The sequence below is a fragment of the Xenopus laevis genome, chromosome 1S, assembly GCF_017654675.1.
Source record: "Xenopus laevis strain J_2021 chromosome 1S, Xenopus_laevis_v10.1, whole genome shotgun sequence".
NCBI lineage: Eukaryota > Metazoa > Chordata > Amphibia > Anura > Pipidae > Xenopus > Xenopus laevis.
The window spans coordinates 133,930,288-133,954,128 of record NC_054372.1 but is presented as its reverse complement, the minus strand read 5'-3'; the positions used below and the strand labels follow the sequence as shown (position 1 = coordinate 133,954,128).

At 42.3% G+C, this 23,841-nt stretch overlaps 1 long non-coding RNA gene across 1 annotated transcript; it reads left to right on the top strand.

Moving 5' to 3' along the window:
- Positions 1-3,210: 3,210 nt before the first annotated feature.
- LOC121399473 lies at positions 3,211-9,633 on the top strand. Its single transcript, XR_005965054.1, has 4 exons — positions 3,211-3,373; positions 3,790-4,033; positions 7,641-7,767; positions 9,025-9,633. It is a non-coding gene; the product is annotated as an uncharacterized LOC121399473 (long non-coding RNA).
- The last annotated feature ends 14,208 nt before the right edge of the window (positions 9,634-23,841 follow it).

Here is a 23,841-nt window from a genome sequence, read left to right as displayed (position 1 = left end):
CCCATCATTGTTATTGAATACATAGTCATATATTTGTTAGTGTAGTGTATCTCTGTCTAAATATTAGTGGCTCGCTGTAAGTCAAGAGACCCACTTACTATCATGGTATGTTCTGCATGCAGCTCGGCTTAAATAAATATGTTATGTATTTCCAAATAATGATGTTTTCTTACATCCTCTTGCCTTTGTCAGATAAACAAGGAGCCAGACCCCGTATACTACTTACTTTGTATGAATGGCACCTGCGTGACTCTAGGTAAAGGTTAATTTGTACTTACATAGCTCTTGGTTGTTCAAATGCACCTTCCCTCTGCAGGTAGCTCTTTAAGCAGCCGCCAGCAACGTACTCCATCAGAAAGAATAGATGGTATTCTGACTGGAAGGTGGCGTGGATATCCACAATGAAAGGGTGGTCAGCAACGGCGAAAGCAACCCGTTTCTCTAGCAAGATCCTGAATATTAAAAGCATTCATTGTCAAAACAAGTAAGTAACAAAGCCAACCGTACTAAAATGATTATTTCCATAAACTGACCTTTCAATGCCCCTTGAGGAGGTGATGCTCTCCTTTTTCAAGATTTTCAAGGCATAGGATCTTTTGGTTGCCGCGTGTTCAACAAGGAGAACCTGGAATAAGAGAAAATCTCAGGAAACGCAGGAAGATACATGCAGAACATCCATACCCCTTTCAGAGAACTGCAAGAATCGATCCATACTTGCCCCCATCATTGCAAGGTAACCGAACTAACTGTTTAGCCACTATTTTTGCATTTGCCAATAGTCATCCTAATTATGGATTAAGTTTAATATTACCTTGGCAAATCCGCCCTCGCCTAGGAAACCACGTTGGTTGAAATCTTGCAGTGTGTAGTTGGTCAACTGCAAAGCCCTGAAAAAGAAATACCCATTTTTATTTCAAATGAAATGTTAATAGTATCATCATGTGCAGGTTGCAACTTACTGTGGGTCCTTTGTCACTGCCAGTGGACATCCTTCTGCTGCATCAGGTGGAGTTGGGCTGATGTTTTCTTCATCCACAGATATCTCACTATAAGGAAAAGTAAGTTTGTTATTTTGCGTTTCTTTTTACCCTTAGCCGATTCATTCTCCATAATCCTCAATAGCACAGCACCCCATAGCCATAATTCATAGGTAGCTTTGTGCTATTGAATTATGTATTGTGTAATCTCCCAGCCAAAGTGCAGGTGCATATGACCATCTGTCCTCTTCTGTGCCAATCTAATACTTTACTTTAATCAGAAGAATAATCCTGTTATTGTGAAGATTTTATTTGCTGAAAGTATGGGGTAGGGATTTAATCTGGTCTCTAATAAACTCAACAATATCCTCACCTCTCCGATGGCTCTTCAGGCACCTCGTCTACCTCTGGCACTGGTTCTTCAGTGGATTCGTCATGTTGATGCTGCAAACAAGGGACAATTGTGCAATGAATGAATGTGGCATCACATGGATATGATAAAAGCAATGTTTATGTTCTGGCCAAGATATGAATGGCATCAGTATAAAATACTCACTTGGAAAGAATCACTGGCAGGTTCTGAAACAACCTGAACCTCAGGTGCGCTGACCTCTTCTGCTGGGAGGTTTACACCAGTGTCACTAGCAGTCTCCACTACTGCATCTAAAGAGACAGTAAATAAACATAGTTAATGAATTTTCAAATATAAAAACTTTCTTGAACCTAAGGCTTAAGTATGTTTCTTGATTTGGTAAGATGCTATTAATAATCAGTGGTTTGAAAAGTACATGCAAAAGCCATAAAATTCATCTATAGTTCTGTGGGGCTTAGTTTAATGTCCATGAAGGGGTAGTGGATGGGATGTTAGGATGACACATGTTACTCCATATAATGCCAATAGAAAAGAGGCTAGAGCCTGTTGTGACTCACCTCGAACATGCTCTGCTTCCCTCCGAACTATCTCTTCATTGAGCTTGAGGAGAGAGGAGTAAAGGGCTTTCAGCCTCTTCTCGCTGCTCTTCCTCAGCTCCTTCATCAGGGCTCTGGTCTTTCTGTCCTTGGTGGCATGGTACAGATTTTCGGCCCCTGCTGCTATCTTCATCTCTTTCTGGATGACTCTCACCAGCTCCTGCTTCATTTCTGAAAGAGAGACACCTACCTGGGGCTCACAAGCATCAAGAGACTGTTTGATGTCGACAGTCTATAGAGAATGGGAAACCATTAAGAAACAATGGTTAAGTGCTTGCAAATGATATTGAATATTGAACAATGATGTCACCCATTCCAATTAGAAGAAAAGAGTTTCCTCCTAATTGTTTGGAAGGGTTTTTTTTTTATAGTCAAATTCTCTACCTGAATCAGTGGTACAGGCTGATACATTAGATAGCTTTAAAAATAACCTCCCTCTTTCTCTTTGCCATTATCCCCCCTCCTGAAACGCCGCATTGAAAATTGCAATGGCTTTACAGTTTTGTGCACTTCCATTCCAAAATTTTTCTATAGTGTAAGCTTTGGCGCCACCATTTTCAAATTGCCTCCCTGCGCTTTGTCTCTAGTACGCATGCGTCTCTTCCGTGACCCTGTGGTGTAACCAAACAAGCGCGCATATGTCGATACACAGTGATAAGCATTGGTGTCGCATCTATAGTGAACATTCTTTGAATAAGCCTGTAAGTGCCACAATATGTTTTACAGACCCGAACGCTGAGTATATTTGCGTGTCCTCTGTTCCTGTGCTCGCTTCAAAGCTTCCCTTTGTTACCAGGCAAAGGGGAACATCAATCAAGGTGGAATAAATGCAGGCAGGCAGAGAGAGAGAGTTTAGGGATGACGAATGGGCAGATCACATGACCCAAGCTCATCTCTTCTCAGGAAGACGGGAGATCATAGTGCGATTGCGCAGGGCTACTCTTAGACGGATTGCGCATGCGTGTGCCCGGATTAGAAGTAGGGATGCACCGAATCCACTATTTTGGATTCGGCCGAACCCCCGAATCCTTTGTGAAAGATTCGGCCGAATACCGAACCGAATCCGAACCCTAATTTGCATATGCAAATTAGGGGTGGGAAGGGGAAAACATTTTTTACTTCCTCGTTTTCTGACAAAAAGTCAAGTGATTTCCCTCCCACCCCTAATTTGCATATGCAAATTAGGGTTCGGGTTCGGCCAGGCAGAAGGGTTCGGCCAGGCAGAAGGATTTGGCCGAATCCGAATCCTGCTGAAAAAGGCCGAATCCTGGCCGAATCCCGAACCGAATCCTGGATTCGGTGCATCCCTAATTAGAAGGATTTATGGACTAGAGCAAAGACATCCGTTTCTGTGCAGCTTGCCACTTATTTGAAAAACGATTACAGCGCAAGAATGAACGAAAAACGGAATGAAGAAATGCTTGCTGGTAATAATATTTACATTTTATGGCCAATAATTAAAGCTTTATTTTATTTTAGACTTTCCTTCTTTAAGAAGGGGTTGGATGGCTTTTTAGCAAGTGAATGAATACAGGGTTATGGGAGATAGCTCATAGTACAAGTTGATCTAGGGACTGGTCCGATTGCCATCTTGGAGTCAGGAAGGAATTTTTTCCCCCTCTGAGGCAAATTGGAGAGGCTTCAAATGGTTTTTTTTGCCTTCCTCTGGATCAACTGGCGAAAAAAGTCAAAAGGTTGAACTTGATGGATGTGTGTCTTTTTTCAACCTAACTTACTATGAAACATGATATTTGTCATGAACATCAGAAAAAACTGTTTGTCAAATGGGTTTATGAAATATTTCTTATAATCTGACTAATTTTCTTTTCTATCTGTTGGTAAGGTCTCTAATCGTCAGGCATGAAGCGACAGCTTGATATTTCCATCTGCCTTACCTCAGAATGCCGGTGCCGACGCAAGATGTTAGAATGTCCGGCACCCATCTTGACACTCCTGTATGAGAAAAAAAAGTTAGTATAAGTGGCTGCTTCAGTGGAGATAAAGAATACAACTGTTTGTAGCTGCTGGTAAACTTCAAGCTCAAGACAAGCGCCTCTCTGTAACCTCACTGCTACACATCTGAGCAGGTAGGGAAAGGGAAGTTGATATGGGCAAAGTAGTAATTTTATGACATTTTCACACTTCTTATCCCCATTGGTTTAAACCAGTACTAGTATTATTTCTTTTCAGCCCATCTATTCATGTACTAATTTTATTTCCAAACTGGTGTGTGGTTGTTATGGTAATTAAACTATAGCAACTAAACAGCAACTGCAAAAGTCTTTGAGTGGCCAAACAAAACATTTCAACTCTTCCTTTTTCCTGTTTAAATTTTTCCTTATTCTCATTTATAATTACACATTGTAATAATGCCACCTACATGGCCAGTTAGTGTTATTTGGGGTATGTGCTTATTTGCTGCAGGTTTACCCCTGGAATTGTGGAAAGCAAACTAAGTCCTGCCTTGGGGTCTCTAAGCCCCTGGCTCACAATTTATGGGAATATTGAATAATGTCTGGATCTAAAACTATATTGAGCAACATGGCAATGTCTACAGCCAAGAGTGATACCTTACACATATTATAGGGGGAATAATGCTGCCAAGAAAAGGTAGTTTTGTAGAATTGTATTGTATAATGTCATGATCTGGGCTGGCTTGTGATAAGAATACAGATCCCATCATGCATTGAGATTAATTTGTCCTATTAATGCAGAGATCGCTGCATGTACCCAATGTGCCTGCTTCCCATAACCAGCTGTGCTATGATTCGTGCTCCTGCACCATAACACAATAATTCCTAATGCTAGGCATTTTTTTATTCTGCCATTTGCTACTTTTGTTTCTATTGCAGCCCTTTCTTATATACAGTAGAACCCCCATTTTACATTTTTCAGGGAACCAGAAAAAAAATTATGTAAACTCAAGTAAAATGTAAAATCAGGGAAATGTATTATGCATAAAATATAGGTGGGACCACACAATAACAATGTAAAATAAGGGAAAACTTAAAATCAGGGCATTTAAAGTGGGGGTTCTACTGTATCATCCACACTAGTGCTGATGCTAGTGACAGTTGCTTTTAACAGTTGCTTTTGACAGTTGGTAGGATGAGTGGGACCCTAGACGTCAAATCACAGTTGACATTTATAACTAAAGAGAGGCTTAATAAAAGTTCAAAAGTAGCAATAAATATACAAGGAACATGAAATACACATTGCCTTAGAGTTACAACTCATAGGGGATGCTGGGAATTGTAGTTCAGTATATCTAGAGAAGCACAGGTTTAGCTTTAGGGTCAGTGAGGTTTTGCTAGCACAAAAAGGTTGAGCTTGATGGACGTGTGTCTTTTTTCAGCCTCATCTACTTAACATTTTACAGAAGGAAAATGCAGAATCCTTACCTTCCTCCAGATGATCCCCAATGGAATGGGTTGGGCAGGTTGCTGTTATTCTTCTGCCTTTGATGTTATTGATCAGTTTAAAAAGACTATCTTCTTCTAAGAATTCGATCAAAATCTCTCTAAAAAATCTCGAAAAATCGCTTTATGGGGAGAGAAAGAGGAGAAGTTGTGAGCTGAGCCCCCTCTGCCATATATATCTGTATATACTGGGTTTTCCCTTTCACTATCTTTCCCAATTGTACTGCACTACTGAATATGCTTGCCCCTCTATAAATAACCAGTAACACAAATCAGTAGCAGATTTAATAGAATGAAGCTGATTAGGAGAGATACAAAAGGTTGGTGCAATCAAGGACCTTGGACACCCCTGCCACCCAAGTGTGGGTGATCCTGGTTACCAAATGCACATGTAGGGGGGACTTTACAGAGTAATAGCTAAAAACCCTTTTTGGGTGTGGGTGATTGACATAGAAATGAATTGTTGTGATTGGGATTCTTATGTTGGCCATACACAGGCAGGCATACATACAATAGCAGGCAATGGGGGTCAATTTTGAGAGCTTTGGTACCAAGGGTAGTTTTGGGTGGTTTGTCCTCACTCCCCTAAGCTTCCATAAATCATGTGGGGCAAACCATCCCTAATTCCCCTTTTGTAATATGTCATCTCCCCCCCAGATTCTGTAGTAGTTCCACTTACCTCTGAATCCTGAACGGAAATAACTGCCATCCATACCTGAGCCCTCAAGTTAACTTCCCTGACAACTTTCATCCAATCAGAGCTTCCCTGGGAGTGATGTCATACTGAGCTAAGTCATGGCATCCCAGGCACTGGCAGCCAATCACATGCTCAGGTACATATGTGACATGTGACCAGTCAAACTTGTGCTTAATGAAACAGAATCAACCCCAAACCTAAGCAGCTTTAGAAGCAGGGCCATCATCAAAACTCATGGGGCCCCTGACTAGACTCCCCAATCTCCACTGATGGTTGTCCTGCTTAGATCTCCTCTGTCTGGTGACCCACCAGCTGTTAACTGAACTACAACTCAGCTATTGCTTGTCACAGGGAATGCTGGGACTTGTAGTCTGGCAATGGCTGGACAACTACAAGTATCAACACCAAGTTAGTCAGAAGTATTCTATTAGGAATTAGATTTTTTATTTGACCGCTCTGTATGTTTGACTTTTAATAGGCTTCATGTTGGTAAGGCTCTCACCTCATAGCAACCAGGGAATGGCTTTAATAGTCATAGCTAGACATAGTGTCCTTGGAAGTTTGCAGGTTTCCAGTTTATATGCAGCTGTGATGGCTAGAGACTGGGATTAGACTTGCAGCCACTGCATTTGCATTTTGATTCTCAGAGTCACTTGCCCCCAGTTTCCCTCAGTGCACTCTCATGTCTATATTTAGGGCTGTTGGTATTTGATGGGATGTACACTGGGCCCTCTTTTCTCCTGGGACTCCCGAGGGTCTGTTTCCCCTATTAACCCCCCTGCCAGTAGCATACAGCTTTGGGGTAATGGCACAGAGGGGGATTCTGTATCAGCCAATCACATGTGAGCTACATGTGAGACAGAACCAAAGCCACCATCATATCTCATGGGGTCCCTGATTGGACTTCCCCCATTCCTACTCATGATGGCCTTGCTGAGATCTCTGGTGGCCTGCCAGCTGTGAAATGAGCTACACCTCAGCTACTGGTTATTAAAGAATGCTGGGAATTGTAGTTTAGCAATGGCCAGTGAGACACAGCTATAAGATCACAGAGGCATATATAAGTATTCTATTGGGAAAATAATTTTTTAGTTGACTACATTTCACTTTAATAGTTCTCTGGTTTCTAAGGTCTCTCTCCCTAGCAACCAGGCAGTGGCTTTAATAGGCTTTGCATGGTGCAGTGTCCCTGGCCAGTTCTGTATCTGGTGCTGCCACCTGGCCTGTAAAGTTGGTATTTGATGCCAATGTTATTAATAGAAAAGGCAATGTCTATAGGAAGGATTTTTCCACCAAAATGATCCACAGAGCAAGGATTATAATTCAGTTCTATACTAAAGCTTATTTTGTTAGAGGTTCACTCCATTTGGCCCGCAATTCTCCTGGGCCTCTTGAGGTGGCAGGGTCTCTGCCAATCGACTTCTTCATTCTATTAAACCTGTTACTGATTATGTATAAGGAAGCAAACATGTTCAGTAGCGCAGTACAATTTGGGAGCGATACAGAAAGGGAACTGCTTTATATTCTATTCAGGGTCCAGCTCATGAGTGTCTTTTCTCTGTTTTATTGCCTCCATAGAAAGTCACATTTTCCCCATAATCCTCAGCGACAAAGAAGGTAAAGAAGACGATTAATCAAGAAGTGAGACTGAAGTCTAGAAATAAACAGCAACCGTCCAATTTCATTTTTGGGTATCTTGATGCAGGTAAGTATTCTGCCTCTTTTTCTAAATGATACCTACCTACCTGAACTTTGTATTTCTCCCATTGCTAATGGTCGGCAGTTGATGCTGGAAAAACACACTGGCCCATTAAATGAGTGTTCACTCTGGTTGCAGGTATGGCAGAGGGCACCCCCAAGTGGAAAAATGTGATTTGCAAGTAGTGAAATTACGGAGCTGTTACCTTATATTAGAGCTGTGCTGGAGTAAAGTAGGGATGGGCAACCTGTAGCTGACCAGATGGTGAATTACAGCTTTCTGTATCTTACTATTTGTAATTTGGGGACATATTGGGAATTCACTGATATCCAAGTGGGTCACATGTTGCTCATGTCTGATTCAGCCTTATGGCTCCATGTATATCCTATATCCTTGAGCTAGAATATATATAAGGAGCTGTTGTCCTCATGGGAACATACCAGCTGCATGCCACAAACATAAAAATCTCACTGTTTTTCATTTACCTGCTCATTTTGTTTTATAACCACATATACAGGTAAATGCCACCATATCACATTCTCCTCTAGAGTCTTGTCTTGCTTATGAGCACGCAAGGGCAAGGGCATAGATTTTCAGGAGGAGGGAGTTATTCTTCCACTGTATAGAGCACTGGTAAGGTCCTATCTAGAATTTGCCGTATAGTTTTTATCTCCAGCTCTCAAACGGGATATTATTGAATTAGAGAGGGTACAGAAGGGCAACTAAGCTGGTATGTAAAATCTTAGCTATGAGGAGAGAATGGCCAAATTGGGGATCTTCATTTAAGGGGTGATATGATAAGTATGTATAAATATATAAAGAGGATCATATAATAATGACTCTAATGCTTTATTTACCAGTAGGTGGTGCAAGGTTACCCATTCAGATTAGAAGAAAGGAGTTTCCGCCTTAATATTCGGAAGGGGATTTTTACAGTTAGAGCTGTGAAGATGTGGAATTCTCTCCCTGAATCAGTGGTACAGGCTGATACATTAGATAGCTTTAAGAAGGGGTTGGATGGCTTTTTAGCAAGTGAGGGAATACAGGGTTATGGAAGATAGCTCATAGTACAAGTTGATCCAGGGACAATGTGTAATGTGTCAGTTGGTAAACCTGTTACTGGTTATTTCTGGTTATTTATAAGGAAGCAAACATGTTCAGTAGCGCAGTACAATTTGGGATAGATACAGAAAGGGAACTGCTTTATATTCTATTCAGGGTCCAGCTCATGAGTGTCTTTTCTCTGTTTTATTGTCTCCATAGAAAGTCACATTTTCCCAATAATCCTCGGCGACAAACAAGACGATTAATCAAGAACTGAGACTGATGTCTAGAAATAAACAGCAACCATCCAATTTAATTTTTGGGTTTCTTGATGCAGATAAGTGTTCAGTCTCTTTGTCTTAATGATACCTACCTACCTGCTGGCTGATCTAGAGGAAGATGAAACCTCCATCTGAACCTTGTATTTTTCCCATTGCTAAAAGTCAACCAACCCTTTCTTGAAGCTGCCTAATATGTGCCAGAACAGCTGCTTCAGGGAGAGAGAATCCCATAACTTCACACATTAATAAGATATTTTCTTACTTTAAGATGGAACTCCCTTTGTAATCTGAATGGATCCCTTAAATCTCCTGGAAGGATCTACTGGTGAATAAAGCATTGTGCTATTTTCACCCAGTTGTATGTTTCTGCCTCCCATTGAGCTTGCTGGATTAACAAGAACCAAAATCTTAATCACACCAACATACCCAAAGCCTTAAGGCTCCCCCCATTCCCTAGCTTTGGGTAGAATGCAGAGCTCATATAGTTATTTGGTAACTATGAGAAACAGTATATATATATATATATATATATATATATATATGTGTGTGTAGTAAGGCTGTGGCACACACTTACTGGAGCAAGGACCCAGGTGCTATTCAGAGAAAAAAAATGTATATCCATATAGAAAGCTGAAGCACACTGTGATTTGTCAAAATAAAACTTAATTTATTGGATCGACGTTTCGGTCCGCACAGGGACCTTTATCAAGATAGATTATTGATAAAGGTACCTGTGCGGACCGAAACGTTGATCCAATAAATTAAGTTTTATTTTGACAAATCCCAGTGTGCTTCAGCTTCCTATATGTGTGTGTATATATATATATATATATATATATATATATATATATATATATATATATATATATATATAGTCAACTACAAGAGGTCCTCTGCACTCAACCCATTATCAATATATTTAAGACAGAGACATTTTGTGCATACTGCTACTAAAAAATGCCTTACCCTTTAAACAACACAGGGATTGTTTGTCCATATATTGCAATATATTTAAGCTGGCCAACTACGTCAAAGTCATCCCATATCTGGCCAGTCCTACGCTTAATTTTCATCTGATTCATTAAGAATTCTATTGCTTCATTATACATTTTACAAAGGGACTAAGTTTTACCTGCAACTTACTAGCTGCTTTCAAAGTAAAACTCCCAAACTTGGCTGCCCTTTTATTAGACACCAGTGGGATCACCTGACTATAGCTGGGAGGGGTGGGAGCTACAACATGGAGCTGGTCACTGCTCCTGTATAACTATAACAAACAAGGGAAAGTTGTGCTCACCACTATTTTTTAATTTTGTTTTGTTTAAAGGGTAAGGCATTTTTTAGTAGCAGTATGCACAAAATGTTGCTGTCTTAAATATATTGATAATGGGTTGAGTGCAGAGGACTCTTGTATTTGACTATATATATATATATACACATATACATACACTCTCCTCTCATATCATGTACCACTATTTGCCTATCCTTTATGTCTCTTTTTTTGCCAACTAAGTCCCTTTTTGAGGCCCCATATTAGACCTTTTGAACAGTACACCGTCTTTCAACTCATATTCACCTTGCTGCACCCCTGTTTCTCCCTAATTGTCGGTCTCAATAACCTAGGTGGCTTTAACTCTGTCTCACTAGGCTCTAAACCCTGAATCATGACCCTGCCCTGCAAGTGATTTATCTCCTCCAGTGATTTGAGTGTCAGCAGCTCACTCTTCTGCCCTAAAAGCGCAACTGTCGCTGGTACCTGTTAGGGTTGCCATTGGCTGCGTGCTGGGTAACGAGCAGTTCTTCACGCGTTGCCTAGCAACGCCTGCGATGCTCCTCACTGAGAAGTTCCGTGCACTTCTGGTCCACCAATACAGGGCGAAGGACGGGTTAATAACAGGGTTCTGAGAAATGTTGCCACCTTAGGTTTACACCAGACCATTTCAGGGTAAGGATCTGTATTGTCTTTCGCATAAGAACGACTTTCCTGCAGCGCATTGTGTATGTTTGCCTACTTGTTTGTACAGTTAATGATGATTGACAGACACCTGGATACAGGTGTTTTGGCGCCATTTGTAACCTATTTAAGTTTTATTTCACTTGTGCACTGTTGGACCACAAATAAAATCTCCACTTTATTTGCTATTTGACCCGCTGTGAATTATTGCCTTGGAGTGCTGTCAATCCATGCAGCTTTCTACATATCCTTTGGACTAGCACCCAGGCTGTGGATGAACTTTTGGTTGTGCACTCCATTCTGCCATTTTATATATATATATATATATATATATATATATATATATATATATATATATATATATATATATATATACATATACATCTGTGGGTTCTGCCAAATGCCAGAGGGGCTGCTATAAGATGCCATAGAAATCCATGCTACTCATTGGCCAACTGCTGCACCCAGTGGATCCGCTCTGCCTGCATCTGGTACAGGGTTTTAGCACTGGGCAGGCTGACCCACAGATGTAGGACACCTTTTTCTGGGAAATCTGATGGAACCCTGGGGGGGGCAAAGAATGTATTTCCCTTGGATATCCTTATACTATGCCCTATGGTGGCACACAGTATATACAGAGGCCTTCTGCTCCCCCCATAATATGAAAATGTAACAATACAAGGAAATGGGGGGGATGTGCCAGGTGTTTTGTATTGGGGTGCTGCCTACAGACAGGGCTGGATTGTGCATTATATAGAGAAGTCAGTACATATTTATTACCCTGGCGCTGCCATCTTTCCAACTCCCCGGGGCAGCTGTGCCCAATGCTGCCCAGGAACTCAGGGGGTACAGGTTGCATTCTGTCATCCAGCCACTGGGGGGGGTGCTGCTCTCCCGCACATACGCCTCCTCCACCCACTGGCAGTGCTCCTAGGATTCCAGCTGCTCTAGCAGTGTCTTTTTCCAGCGGGACTAGTTCATAGCAAAAGTGAAACAGCTGCTCCTGCGCGGACTCCGACTTTCAGCGCTTCCCGAAAGGTACTTGTCGCGAGCCAGCGGTACCCTTTACTATCGAGACCAGCCAGGAAGCGCCACCGCTAATAGGCTGAGGGCGGGGACTTTCACGCGATGAGTATCGGAAGGTATCAGCTTTAGTCTGTAACTTCACCTCCCAGGCTTCAGGGGGCACTGAAACAGTGAGTCAGTGGTGTGAGAGAGACGCAGTTTCTCAGGAGCGTGCGGCCCACATGAACACAATATATAGCGGCCCCTCTGGCATTTGCCCGACCAGACAGATTGCCAGTCCGGGCCTGGTGCAGTTAATTTAGGTGAGTAGAGCAATTCCCCTGTAGACCCCCTTGAGGTTGCCATGTGTCCTGCCAGCTGGGTATTTCATATTAAGAGTCGGCCAGAGTGTGGGTGTTGCACAGCCCCCTGTGCCCAGGGTACGCTGGAACATAAGTGGTGAAGTTATTAAAAGTGCAGTGCACTGCCTGAACTCGAATATTCAGTACCTGCTAAATCACAGACAGTGATACTGGGCATTGCTACTAGAGTGCTTGTGCTTCAGAATCAGTGTCTCAATTAGAAGTTAGGGGGCTTAGCTGATAATGCTGGGTATTGTTTGACATGGGGTGGTAGTAACTCACTGACAGTTATGTTGTGATGGTCAATCTATCTTTTATATGAACTGTGCTCTTTATGCAGATTCCTCTAGAATCCAGCCATGCATTTAGGTCTGAAGTATATGTTTTTATATACATATACTGATATCCGATATAGCTGTAATCCCTAGGGTAATCCAACAGTTTGGTGGTTGAATTTTTTCGATTTGGAGGAATTGGACATTGTGCCATAGAGGAGTTTGTGGGACCATGTGGGAGAAGTTCATTACTGAATGAGCCTTTTGCAGCGCTCTCAGTTGAGAGGTGAGGATAAGGTTTGCATCTTTCGTCTTAGCTCCAATAAGAGCATCCTACGGAAGGTTTGGGGTATTTGCCACTACAGCCCATAATTTATACAGCGGGGGGGGGGTAGCGGGTTGGTTGTAGTATTACAGCTACATGTGTAAGTTGCGCTGCCAAGAAATAGTATAACATATTAGGCAGGGCTAATCCTCCTTCATTTTTAAGTCTCATAAGTGTCTTGAGACTTAGCCTAGGCCTGAACTGTCCCCATATAAAGCTTCTCAGTGTTGTGTCAATTGTCACAAAAGTTTTAGCTGAGACTCATACCAGGCACTGCGTGCGCACGTCCCCCTGACCTCCTCTTGTTACTGCCGGTCTAATAGTGCGACCGTTTATTATTCTGTGGCAGCGCAAAAGCATGCCTTCAATGCCTGTGCCTGTAGCAGTGCGAAAGCATGCCTAGCCCATGACTTTTACTTGAGCAGCGCAGAAGCATGCCGTTCTAAAGAGTACCGTCTCAATCCATAGAGAACATGGTAGCGCTCTCGCATAACTTGCCCTGGTGTGTGCTGTGTCTAGGATAGCGTAGGTTATATCGTACGCCTCCCCCTCCTGAGTTTAGTGGGGAATGACACATAGGGTGTATCGCAGCGTAAGCGCATGCTAAAAACCCGCACACACATCCAAACTCATGTAGAAATAGTGAGGGCAGCGCAATAGCATACCCCATACAAGTGTTGGTTGATATCTCTAGAAAAAGAGAGGGAAAAATATATTACCTACCTCCTTGGAAGCAGGATGACAAAAAACTAAAGTGGGATGGGCTAATGTTGGGAAGAGGAGGAGCAGCCCTGCAGATTTTTTCCTGTCATCCCTTTGGTACCTGTGCTGCCAAGGGACGTTTGAGAAAGTAGCAATACCAATATATGTATAGCCTTACGAGGCATTGTTGTTTAGAGGGGGGCTGTGGTCCCCATTTGAAAGCTGTAAAAACTAGTAGAGAAATAACTCAATAAACATTAAAAGAAAAAAATGAAGACCAATTGAAAAGTTGCTTAGAATTTACCATTCTATAACATACTTAAAGTTAACCTGAAGGTGAACCACCCTTTTAATGCTACACTATGGGGGGCATGTGCAAGGCCTCTCTGCCAGTTACATTACATACACAACCTAAAGCAAAAGGTGAATTGGTGCATGACTGTAGGTGCTCACGTTATCTTATTTAAATCCTCATGACTCAACTCTGCCATTAGAAAAGCCTACGATCCGACCTGCAGTGAAATGTTTTCTATTACCGCAGATTTTGGAGGCAGACAGGGAGACACAACACAGATAAGCACCCATTGCAACAGCACTAAAAGAATTCTATTATGGGCAGGTTTATTTATGTCGTGACATATGGCCCCTGTAATCACGAAGGATCGTTAATTACAAATCGCTGCTATCTCATTTTTTAGAATGGAGGGAATGGCTGCAGGAGAAAAAGCAAACCTCACAGAAAGAAATAAAGTGAAGCCGATGCAATCAGAGAGAAGGTGCGGGAGGGTCACCAGGGGCAATGGGCTCGATTGGACGCAATCAGTTCAATCGGCCTAAGGCCTGCAGAACTGTGATATCATGGGCAACGCTCTATTGAACGCCACACGTGAATACATGCAATTACTCTTAAGGGATGCGGGCCCCATTGGGGGTGCAGGTGCGTGGATACTGGTGCCGCTGCACCTACTGCACAGCCGGTAGTTCCGCCACTGCCTAGCAGAGACGTTAAAGGATCATTGGCACCTGAAACAGGCAGAGCATTTAGATATAGAATATATATATATATATATATATATATATATATATGTATGTATATCCTTTGCTGGGCAGAAGAATCTCAGAGCAGCAGGCTGGGTATTTGGTTGCTTATAATCGATGAATGCTTAACATGGATTCAGAGAGTTCTGTATTTCTAAATTGACATAAGAAAATCTAGGGACAGAGGGATAGTATTTTTACTGTATTATACAAATGTACATTGCTGTGTTTACAAGTAGCTCTATATAAAAAGTTATCTGTACATATGCCCCTTTTAACTTTCTCTGCTGGGAAATAGCAAAGTGAGATGATTATACAGTAGTGCAGTGCCCCCTGCTGCCTGCTTCAGATATGAGGCATTAATTCTACTTCAGAATTTCAAGTGCATTGACAAAGCAGCTGTGTACTATGGTCGCTCCATGTCCAGTGGTTTCCTAAGCTCTGCCTGAAGCAGGATTTGTCAGAGCCACTTAATGCAGAAACCTGTTGTGCTCTGCAGGGTTGACGTCTGCTGCTGACATACATATAACACACAGAATGACCCAAAAATCACTTTAGGGCCAACCCGAACTTTTGAGAATAAAACATTTTTCATAAAAATATATTGACACTACAACATTAGCCCTTGGGCCTCCCACTTTGTGTAGTTTGTGAACCATTCCCCACAGGATACCACTGCCCAGAAGAGGGAACCCTTCTCTCCTGGGCCTTCCTCCCAGGCACAGACTATTCTGTACTGGGCTTCTTGGCTAGCTACTGCACATGTCTTCCTAAACTTGCCCAATCTTTGAAAGGTTAATAACAAAAAATCCAAACCCTCAAAACACAGGGCTCCTTCCTCTTCTGAAGGGCATAGTGAAGGGGATTTCTTGAACCCCACACCTATGCTGAGCCTATGTTGAGTTTGTCAGACTGCAAATTATCCTCTGAACTCTGACCATGAAGATGATGACCTTCCCTAATTATAATTTAAAACCATAGATTTGCTTGTCTCATCAGTTCTGGAGACACTTCACTTTTAGAAACCTGAGGTTTCCTCAGACGCCTCCAAAGCCCTTTTCAAGCATAACAGAAAATTCTCACTATTCTTCCCTCCCACTCCCAGCTGGAACAACTCGACAACTCCTAAATGATGCAACTCTGCATCATTCAGAGTGGGATAAAACAGAACAGGTTTCAGGCTAATACCATTTTCTAAAGCCATACCCATTTGCTTAAGAGGACATAGAGAAATATTCATCTTCCCCTCTTGTGGAGAAATGCTGAGAACACAGCATTTCCTTTTCCAGGCGCTTCTTCCTTTGAAGGTTAAAGTTTTGTAACCCTCCCAATTTATGACATTTAGCACATCACTTCACCACATCTTTGCGATAGCCTGTGTCAGCAGGGCAATGCAATCTTGGCCAGACTCCCTACTTCGGGCAACACTTTCAGGGGCTACTCATCTCAAACTCTTCCAATGGGCTTCCTAGTTCAAGGAAGTTTAATGAACCAAAGAAATACACAAGAGTGAATGTAGTGAAACAAGCCATCATTTATTGCCACAAAAAGAAGGGGCTTGGTAAAGTTGGCATTACATGGACTACTTAAAGTTGCCAAGTCCGCCCCTCAAACTGACTGTACAATGTCTGGCTGGCTAGAAAATCCTGTTGTGCAAGGCCTGCATCACTGCATTGATTCAGTCCTCTACTAGAAGGGCCCCATGGCTCTTAATAGGATGCGATTTCTGACCCGGACCAAGCAATCAGATTATCTTGATTTGGGCCCAGTGCAGTGTCGGACTGGCCCAGAGGTGTACCAGGAAAACTCCCGGTGGGCCAAGGTGTCAGTGTGCCCTCATGCTGCTAAACTTTTGGCCTATTTCATGGCCTTTCCCTATTCTATGAGAACAAAGAGGCTAAATAGATGTAATAATAGAGGTTAATTGAGGAGATAAAGAATATTGGTACTGAGAGTGAGCCCCTGGTCTAAGGTTTTATGGTGGGCCCCTGGTCTAAGGATTTTGGGTGGGCCCCTGGTGTCCCAGTCTGGCACTGGCCCAGTACATTGTAAGGTAAAGATCGGCTTGTTTGCTAACCTGCTAAATGCACGGATCTTACATTTATGGGCAATTTAAGTCACTGGGCCTCGTTCTAGTTACCAGAAAGTTAATGCACAGCAACTGATTAATTGTTGGCAAGTAAATGCAGTGATCCCTGTTCTGCCACTTCTCTTCCCTGTCATGTGGATCCTGGTCACTGCACTTTGGGAAGCACGTGCACTGGCACAAATGAGCATGACCTCCCTGGTAAGCCTGTTTTAACTATATTGCAGCAACCGGGCCTCCCTGTATGATCGGATTAACCACTGATTGAGTGCCAAATTACTAAGGCCACTATGCATGATCAACAGTGGATTTAGTACCAAACTGCATGATGAGCAGCAGAGTGAGGACTTTATTACCAGAGTCTCAGGGGATTCAGTGTCATGAGTAGCTGTGAATCCAGTGCCATATTAAAGGAAAGCGCTAAGGCAGTTTATTGCCAATAGATAAGCCACAATAGTGCAAGCTATAACACTGTATTTATTCTTCAGAATGCTTTACCATACCTGAGTAAACAGCTCTAGAAGCTTTCTCTGTTTGTTTAAGATAGCAGTTACCATATTAGCATGCTGTGACATGACTTCCTGTCTGAGTCTCTCCCTGCTCACTCATAGCTCTGGGCTCTGATTATAGCAGGGAGGGGAGGAGGGATGGGGAAACGGGAGGGGGATAGAGGAGCAAACTGAGCATGCTCATGCCCTAGCCCTGGAGGTTTAAGCTAAAAACAGAAGTCTGATACAGAAGCCCATATATAAACAATAGGAAAGGAAAGAAATGCTGTGTTTCTTTTGACACAGGACTCAGAGCCTTTCTCATAAACCTTACTTCATTTTAACCTTTCATCTCATGGCTTCCCTGCATGGTTAGCAATTGATTTACTTCCATATTCGCTATATTAGTAGGACCACTGACATTGCATGATGTGCAGTGTTAACAGTCCATTACATGTTACAAATAAGTACTGATGCTCTTATAGGGTCTGTGCTGTGTGAATAAGCAAGGGGTGCTTTCTTGGCACATTTTCTATTGTATTAAGGTTGGGGGATTGGGCTGGCCACTCCATAACGTCAATCTTGTTACATAGTTAAATTGGGTTGAAAAAAGACAAAGTCCTTCAAGTTCAACCCCTCCAAAAGAAAACCCAGCATCCATACAAACACTCCTCTCTAGTTTAAATTAAATATTATATACCCATACCTATACTAACTATAGAGCTTAGTATCACAATAGCCTTTGATATTATGTCTGTCCAAGAAATCATCTAAGCCACTCTTAAAGGCATTAACTGAATCAGCCATCACAACAACATCCAGCAGTGCATTCCACAACCTCACTGTCCTGACTGTGAAGAACCCCCTACGTTGCTTTAAATAAAAGCTCTTTTCTTCTAGTCGGAAGGGGTGGCCTCTGGTACGGTGATCCACTTTATGGGTAAAAAGGTCCCCTGCTATTTGTCTATAACGTCCTCTAATGTACTTGTAAAGTGTAATCATGTCCCCTCCCAAGCGCCTTTTTTCCAGAGAAAACAACCCCAACCTTGACAGTCTACCCTCATAATTTAAGTCTTCCATCCCTCTAACCAGTTTAGTTGCACGTCTCTGCACTCTCTCCAGCTCATTTATATCCCTCTTAAGGACTGGAGTCCAAAACTGCACTGCATACTCCAGATGAGGCCTCACCAGGGACCTATAAAGAGGCATAATTATGTTTTCATCCCTTGAGTTAATGCCCTTTTTTTATGTAAGACAGAACATTATTTGCTTTAGTGGCCACAGAATGACACTGCCCAGAATTAGACAACTTGTTATCTACAAACCCCTTTATATGTTTTCCTCTCTCCAATCAACATTTTAATCAAAGTACACTGTTCTTCTAAACAATGTCTGAACAAGCCATTTTACTCAGATTTTCAGAGAGAAATACACTATAATCAGCATGCACTACATTTGCTCCTTCCTTCCTTAAATAAGGGCCGTAAACTGACACTTGTTTTTTCACATAAATGACCTCACTAATTGAATTCCACACTGCTATTATATGGAACAAGCTATTATTGTTTGGAACAAGCAATTAATTGAAACAAGCCTCAATTAATGATTCAATTACATGAATCAGCAGCATGTCATGACTGTTCTTTTCTATTACTCTATTACACCTACTAGTAAATTATTTGGCATGTAGAAATTTCTACCAAAAACAGTGATTGATCAGTTTAGTGATGTTGGACTGCTATTATTCTGAACAAAACTGTATGTGCTTTGCCATACTATGTACGGTATCAGGAAATGCTTTCTGTTCCTTCTTTAGTGCCAACTCACCCTTGTTATTGTGCAGGTAAAATAACCTCAGCCTGGGAGCAATCTTGAGGAAACCCCATGCCTAGCAAAAGGGGAAAAAATACTAAACCCCACCTATCCCCCAAATTTGGGTCTGCCTTACTGTAACGTGCATGGTTTCATATAAAAGAGCTTTCACACACTGTGACATTGTCCAGACGGGCAGTTGACATTTAGCGTTGCCTTCATTTTAGTTCTCACATTTTCCACTTCTCATCAGCAGAGATGAGAAAACAACAAATTCAATAATACTTGCACTGACCCTAAATATTGTGCTATGTGGCAATAATGTGTTAATCTGTTTTCTCTTAGTTTATGGCTTGTTTGCTACAGCTGCCTCCTATTCTTAGTACTACGGACATTCTCTGGTTATCCTGCTTTCACTACCCTCATTGTGTGACCACGTCATCATGGTTTTTTACATCTTTTGTTGCAGTGTGACTTTGCTCAGGAAGCCTCCAGATAATTCTATAATGAGTGTAGCCACTGGAAAAAAAAACGTTTGTTCAATCCCCAAAGATGGTAAAAGTTTTTCCAGAGATGATTAATGCGAACATTTTGCAGAATGGATTCTGGTATTGTTGCTCACTATCCCTTTGATGTTGCTCCCAATTTCACCCAAAGAACCTCTTGCTGGCTAGCAGTCCACATGAGGCTACCAAATAGCCAATCACAGTTCTTATTTGGCACCAACACTTTCTACATTTTTGAGAGAGGCACACGGATAAAAAAAAGTTGTGGACTCTGCCTTATACAATTCCATGGTGAAGCTGTAACTATTTCAATCTATCCATTTCCATACCCCATTACCCAATGGGATTTGAGAATCCATGATCATTTGTAACACATGGGCATTTTTTCTTTGGATATACGCAGCACTACCTTTTGCTCTGCTTCTTTTTGTTCCTTCCTTCCTGTTGCTGCTGTTTGGCATGCTTCTGGTTCTCAATGCAGAGATTTTGCAAGATCTCCTCCCACAGCAACTCTACCAGTTGCTCAGGAATTGCCACATACAGGTATGAGAGGGCAGGCATGTTCTCATTTAGAAATTGTATTGCCAATAGATTAGTCACAATAGTGCAAGCTAGAACCCTATATATATTCTGTAAAATGCTTAACCATACCCAATTAAATAGCTCTAGAACCTTTCTGTTTGTTTAGGATAGTAGCTGCCATATTAGCTTGGTGTGATAACTTCCTGCCTGCTCACTCATAGCTCTGGGCTCAGATTACAGTAAGGAAGGGAGGGAGTGAGGAGTAACTGAGCATGCTATAGCCTGTGCCCTGTAGGTTTAAGCTGAAAGATAGAAGCCCATGATACAGAAGCCCATGTGTACACAATCGAAGGAAAGAAATGCTGTGTTTCTTTTGACAGAGAACAGCATTACTTCAAGCATTTACTGGTGTATTTATATAGACCTTTCTGTTAAAGCTTACTTAGTTTTTAACATTTCCTTCTCCTTTAATTAAATGTTTGGCCTATCACTCTCTTTCTTTCTGCAGTTACTCTGTCGTTGCCCCAGACTGGTTCGGTTCCCTGTCCGGTGCTCTGCTGTTTGCACAGACGCTCTCTGCTTGTCTCATTGTTTTTCACATTGGTGAGCAATGATGCCTTCTGTTTACTGCTCAATATGTTAGGGCTTTATTCCATCAGATATTCACACACAGTATCTCATCCCAGTATTTACTTCTATTACTCATGTACATTGTTCCAAACTGCTATGGAAAGGTAGCCCCTTCAGCAATTGGTGGTGGACTGCAACTCTTCCTGTACTTCATGCAGGGCCACCATCAGAAATCGCAGGGCCCCATACGAAAAAATTTCCTGGCCCCCCTGGGCTGCGTCCACCACAAGCCCCACCTACAGGTCCGCCCACCCCACAGGTCCACCCCCCCACACACTAAAAAAAAACAAAAACCCTTGGTGGCTATGGTTCCCACAAAAAATACTGGTGGTCAGGGCCCCCCCATAGAAAAAAACATTTGTGGTCAGGGCCCCCCATTAAAAAATATTGGTGGCTAGGACCCCACTTGGGGGAAAAAATTGGTGGCCAGGCCCCCCCCCCACATTATAAGAAAATTGGTGGCCAGGGTCCACCTTAAACGTCCATGTAAAAAAACTTGCCCCCCCAGAAGTTTAAAAAAAATTTGGTGCACAGGGCCCCACCACACAAGAGGGACCACAAAGGGTTGGGGCCCTGCCATGTTGTACTTACTTCATTAGTGTGGCCCACCTGCTGTCAGTGAGCTGCCAACTTCAGAAGGGAGGAGGGGAGCACAGGTGGCTGCATCTTCTTCCAGTGAAAGCATTTTCTTCCCTTATTGGTCACAGAATTTCAAGTCCTGGTAAAGCTGCATGGTGATTGGATGAGCTGGAGGAGAAGTTCAAACCTCAGATATCCAATCCTTGAGCAGCTCAACCGGGACTTAAACTCCCACCCTGCCTTCCCGTAGTCAGCAGCTCTCAGAAAGCAGGGGGGCCCGACTAATCAAGAAAGTGTGGCGTGGCTGGGCCCCCCTTACCCTCGGGGCCCCCTACAACTCTCCCCCCTGATGGCTGCCCTGACTGTATGTAGCTTACAGAAAAGAGGAGTAGGTAGATAATCAGTTTCCCAAATCTGACCAGCTCTTGCCCTTCTATCAGGGTTTTGGCCCAGGGACTATTAGCTGCTCTGGACCTGCAGCTTTGGAAAAACAAGAACACCCCTGACCTTTCACCTTTGGAACATCCCTCTTTTGACCTGGCTACTTGGGACTTTTTCACTAATTGCTATCCTTGTCATCAATGAGTTGGTCAAATTGCATGTAATCGGATAGAAACCTCTTTAATATGCCTTTGTTTATATCTGCCAGCTGGACACTGCCTTTGTCCTTTTACAAGCTGAAACATTATTGTCGTTTTCTCTTCAGGGTTCGAGTGCGATACCAAAAGCGTCAGAAACTTCAGTTTGAAACCAAACTTGGCATGAATTCGCCATTCTGATTTTTTTTTTCAAACTTTCAGTCCATGGGGAATAATTTCTGACCTCCTTGATGGATGAGGAAGGATGCAGAGAGAGCTGGTACTGTTTCATTCCAGTAATCCTAAAAGATGCCAATTTTCTTTCACCAAAAAGCTAGCCCTCACCGCCTGTGCCTCCTCCCCACTCTCCCTGCCTGTTTACAGACAGTTGGCAGCTGGAGAGTTGTCTGTGCCTTTCTTTGGCCCAAGCGCAGTCCTCGACCCCTTTGCACTGATGACTTGAGGGGAATATAGCATTTAACTCTTTTAACCCTCCCAACAGCCCGCAGCTTGGATTTTAATTCAAATGCACAGCAACTCCTAACTGTGCCACAGGCCTCTGTGCATGGCTTAGCTAGTGTAATATGAACTTCAGTGTCTTTTAGAACCACTAGACCTCACTGTGGTCAGAATGAATTGACCAGGCTACATTTTTTTAATGATGAATATTTTATGTGAACTGTGGATAATGTCACACATTGATGTGGCAGTTTGAGCTACTTAATGCTTCTGCTACAGTCACAATGTGTCGGGAATATAAGTTGCTCTTTCATCTGCATCAGCAGATATGAATGTGATGGGGCTGCTTTCAGGTGTTTGCAGGGTTAACTTGGTCTTCCAGGAAGAAAGGATACTAAAAACAAACAAGTAACTGCAACCCATTTCTTTTAGTGTCTTTGTTGGAAGTTGAGACTGCAGCTTTCCTTTTTTTTGGTTTGTTTTATGTTTGGTAGAAGTTAGAAAGAAGATGTGCTTCGGTCATTATGGCACTGGAGAAACATTGACAGGAGCTGTAGCTCAGGCCTATTTTGTTGCTCTTGATAACGGACAGCACCTTTTCATAGATAAAAAGCCTTTATTGTTGCATGGCTACGACCAACGATACAGTAACGTTTCGAGCCACATCCTGGCTCTTTGTCAAACTAACTGATACATTTATCAGACTTCCTTTTAAAGCACTCCAGATAGCGCCCTCTGGTGTGATAAGATAAATACAAAACATGGTCATTTTAAAACAATACACACAAAGTTTCCAATATTATACAATGTAACGGTAAACGATATATTCTGTTGCCACTGGCACTTATCTGTCCATGTAATCTGAATTGTTCACCTTATTGTGTGTACATAAATCTGTAAAATATAAATATTAAAATTGCAATTAAAATTAGACTCTAATATATTGTCTGCAAATCGTATTCTTTATTCAGGCCTTTAGGGGTTAAGGTCTCTAGGCGGCGGATCCAATATGCTTCCCTTTTTAAGAGTTTTTTCACTCTATCGCCGCCTCGTCTGGGGCGGGGTATGGATTCCACTACCTGAAACCGCAGCTGTTGTACCCCATGGCCCATCTCCACAAAGTGCCCCGCCACAGCTTGCTCAATCTTTCTGGTTTTAATGGCCGATTTATGCTCCCTTATCCTCTCCTTCACTTGGCGGGTGGTTTGTCCTACATACATAAACCCACATGGGCATTTTTTTTTTAAAAGTTTTTTATTTTTCCAGTTTTACAACAAAAAAATACAATGATAGAAAAGGGAAGAAAGAAAAAATAGAAAGAAGGGAAAGAAAGAAAAAAGAGAGTAGTCTCAAGGGCCAACCTGTACCCTACAGGATGCGTTCAACACTTGTTTAACACCTGTAACATCCCACTGGACTATTTACTGTTCCTGG